The 3,882-nt window shown below is 44.5% G+C and overlaps 1 pseudogene; it reads right to left on the bottom strand.

Annotated features, from left to right (window-relative positions):
* Positions 1–1,875: 1,875 nt before the first annotated feature.
* Positions 1,876–3,208, bottom strand: LOC108316846 (annotated as a pseudogene).
* Between the last annotated feature and the right edge of the window lie 674 nt (positions 3,209–3,882).

Raw genomic sequence — 3,882 nt, 5'->3', positions numbered from 1 at the left:
GCTACTGCCTTACTCCTGCCTTCCAAATCTTGCACAAATTCTCCTTTTGGCCAATTCTTTCTCAGAGCCATATGGGGTTCTGGGAAATGTGATTCTAGATAAACCCAGTTGACACAGTACATATTCACATAGTAAAATAGCCAAATAAAGGCAAATTATTGTTTGTACATTTTAAGGAAAATTCTAATATTAATGGGCCCCCAGTTCACCTGGGTCATATATTCATAGGTATGAAAATGACAGTCATAGAAAATTTGCCAGTTGCAAAATATCACACAATGTTTATATTTTATAAGTCTGGAATTGCTGTAAAATCTTGCCCTTAAAATTCCCATTATAGATATGGTTTTGATTTCTAGTAGGTAGAGGGGAAAACTGTCTAGGAGAATTAGTTGAAATACTGAATGCTTTCCTGAGTTTGACAGAGTATTGAGAACACAGGGCTATACTCTGTGGACCATAAAGTGTCCCACATCATTTACAAAGGCGATTTATCCCAGTAACAATTTCACTAATAGTCTCACACTTGATGCTTATTAATTCTCATTACAGATTATTTCCCTTAGCTCCACTACGCTTTAATCTCAGCTGTTTTCTGGCACATTAACAGTATGGCAGACCCCCAAAGGAAGGCTGGTCACAGACTTTACGTGATGCAAAAAATAATTTGGCCAGCGAATTGGGTGAATTGGAAAACTCAAGTAGGATCTTATTCTCCTCAGAAGACTCCAGAAGGCTGTGGAATCTCAAGTGTGAATGGCCTTGTCCTCTATAGCGTAGAGGCCTCAGAGAAGCATTAGGTGGAGAGCAGCCAGAGAGGAGGCCTCTTTAGTCTTTTCTTGGGGAACTCACATAATATTGGAAAATATATGCTGCTGTTTCAACCTTGACACTTTATCCATTTCCTTCCAGGCTCTGACTAGGTTGGGAGGCATCAAGAGGTGGTGTCTCTTCCCCCAAAGACTTCCATGAGCCATCTGCAGGGCTGGTCCAAGGCCAAACCATGGAGGATGACAGCACCTTCTCTGATGCCTCTTTGGCCCTTTACACACTCCCTTCCCTGGTTCTAGGTGTCCTCATGAAGACTTTGAGTTTGTTTTTTGGTATTTTTGAGACAGAGGAGTCTTGCTCTGTTGCCCAGGCTGGAGTTCAGTGGCATGATCTCAGCTCACTGCAACCCCCGCCTCCCGGATTCAAGCAATTCTCCTGCCTCAATCTCCTGAGTAGCTGGGAGTACAGGTGTGTGCCACCACACCTGGCTAATTTTTGCATTTTTAGTAGAGATGGGGCTTCACCATGTTGACCAGGCTGATATTCAATTCCTGGCCTCAGGTGATTCACCCACCTTGGCCTCCCGAAGTGCTGGGATTACAGACATGAGGCACCTCGCCCAGCCCTCGTGAAGACTCTGCTTGCCCAAGGTCACTCAGTGCTGTTCACTCCTTAGGCCAGCTTTTACTTACTTGAGACTTTCCATTTTCTCTGCTCCTGTAAAAACGTTCCATCGCAGTGTCCCTCTGAGACCTTCCCTCAGCCACATCACAATACTGCTAATGGCTCTGACAATGCTCAGTCAGTAAGAGCCTCCTCAGTGGTGGCAGTTGGGTGTATTCGGTTTCCCAGGTTTCCCTGCCAGTTCCAAATTAAACAATCTGACAGACAATAATTTGGGCAAGGCTTTGGAAGTTTCCACTGGCCACCTACTCCACCTACACGTAGGGCAAATTACACATATAAATGTCTGGTTAGTTGTTAATGCAATTGATGGCTAGTGATTGCTCAAACTCAAACTTCATGCTTGTTTTGCATCTGTTATGTACTTAATAAATGCCTGTTGGCCGAAGTCATTTATTTTTTTTTCCACAGCACATTAAAAAATAAAAGACATTTATTCAGCGTCACGATCAGACTATTACATTTAGCAATCAACAGCATGGGTGCAAAAAAAAAAAAAATCTACATTAAAACCCTTTGTTGGAATGCTTTCCACTTTCCATAGAACAGAAACTAAAATAACCTGTTATACAATTAGTCACAAATACAGTCCTCAAGTTTTTTGCCCATACACGAGTATTTGTCTAAAACATGTCTTCTTTGTAGCAGCTAGGCCCTGCCACCACTGTGCTTGGCTGAGTCCACAAATCTGTTGCAACCTGTAGCTTCCCTGTCACTTCTCTGGCTCTCCTCTCCTGCTAAGCTTTGTTTCCTAATTAAAATCTTCTGCCACTGCCATAGCTACTGCTGCTACTGGAACTGCCATAGCCACCTTGGTTTCGTGGTTTGGCAAAGTATTGGCTGCCACCACCATAGGGGCCAGAGCTTCTGCCTCCAAAGTTTCCTCCCTTCATGGGTCTGAAATTTTAAGACATTGTTATAACTGCCAAAATCATTGTGGCTTCTACCACCTCCAAAATTGCTTCCATCATTACCAAATCCATTATAGTCATCCCCACCGCCACCATATCCACCACCACCACGGCTGCCACCAAAGCCACCACGACCACTGAAGTTTACTCCATGACTAAAGTTGTCATTCCCACCGAAACCACCTCCATGACCACCACCAAAGTTTCCAGAATGTCTTGGACCTCTTTGGCTGGATGAACCACTAGCCATCTCTTGCCTTGACAGATTTTCCTAACCTCACAGCCGTGGCCATTCACAGTATGGTATTTCTGAATGACAATCTTTCCATGGAGTCATGGTCGTCCAAGGTTCCAAAGGCAAAGCGTCTTTTCTTGCCACTGCCTCGGTCAGTCATGATATCAATCACTTCAGTTTTTCCACACTGTTCAAAATAATCTTGTAGGTGGTGTTCTTCAGTGTCTTCTTCAATGTCACCAACAAATATCTTTTTCACAGTTAAGTGGGCACCTGGTCTTGGAGAATTGTCTCTTGAGACAGTTCTCTTTGGTTCCTCAACTCTTCCATCCACCTTGTGTGGCCTTGCATTCCTGGCTGCATCCACCTCCTCCACAGTGGCATAGGTGACAAACCCAAAGCCCCTGGGGCGCTTGGTGTTTGGATCTCTCATGACCACAGTCCACGAGCATTCCCCATTGCACAAAATGGCTCCTCAGGTTCTCTTATTGGTTCTTTCAAAGCTCAACCCTCCAATGAAGAGCTTTCTTAGCTGTTCGAGCTCTTTCGGAGTCTCTGACGGCAAGGAGAAGAGAGACTTTAATGATGCTTCTAAGGTGGCGTCCATGGGCAGAAAAGTGGTTGACATAGTTTTGAATAGTCTTTGTTCAAGGGTTTTACTCTCTAAATTACAGAGACAAGTGGGACATCAATAATCCAGGAAAGAGTTAGCAGGAGTTTCAAAGAAAGAGTAGTAATTACGGATGGCAGGGTTGGGCGTGTGGCCAGGTGAGCAGAGTCCCTAGCAAGGATATGTGAGGCTCTAGGCCAGGGGATTCAACGTATTTCAGCTTGTGGCAAGATTTGGAAAAGGAGGCGAGTCATCACTGGGGTCATGGAAAAGGCCCAACTGCAAGTGTCCAAACAAAATAACCGAGACCAACTCAGCCAGTGCCTGAAGGGATTCAGACCACTCCTAGGAGCACGTTCCTTTCCAGCAGGTCTTAGGTCTCCTTTCATGGGTCCTGTCAGGGTCTCAGTCCTACAGGGTTTAGACCCTGCTGCTCGGGGCTAGGCATTTTAGACCCTTCTACTATGCTTCTACAGATTTGACCACTCTAGGTACCTCACATAAGTGGAGACATAAAATATCACACCTGTAAGTGGATTACAAGTGTGAACCACCATACATGGCCTTACCTGGCATTTTTGACAGCACATGTACCTTACAAAGATTTTGTAAGCTTGTCTTTAAGTGTGCATTAGAATTGTGATAGCTCTACCATTACATGAATGGGTGTG

This window comes from Cebus imitator, unplaced genomic scaffold (assembly GCF_001604975.1).
Source record: "Cebus imitator isolate Cc_AM_T3 unplaced genomic scaffold, Cebus_imitator-1.0 Scaffold10, whole genome shotgun sequence".
Taxonomy (NCBI): domain Eukaryota; kingdom Metazoa; phylum Chordata; class Mammalia; order Primates; family Cebidae; genus Cebus; species Cebus imitator.
The sequence above is the reverse complement of the archived record's forward strand: the minus strand, read 5'-3'. Positions and strand labels throughout refer to the sequence as shown.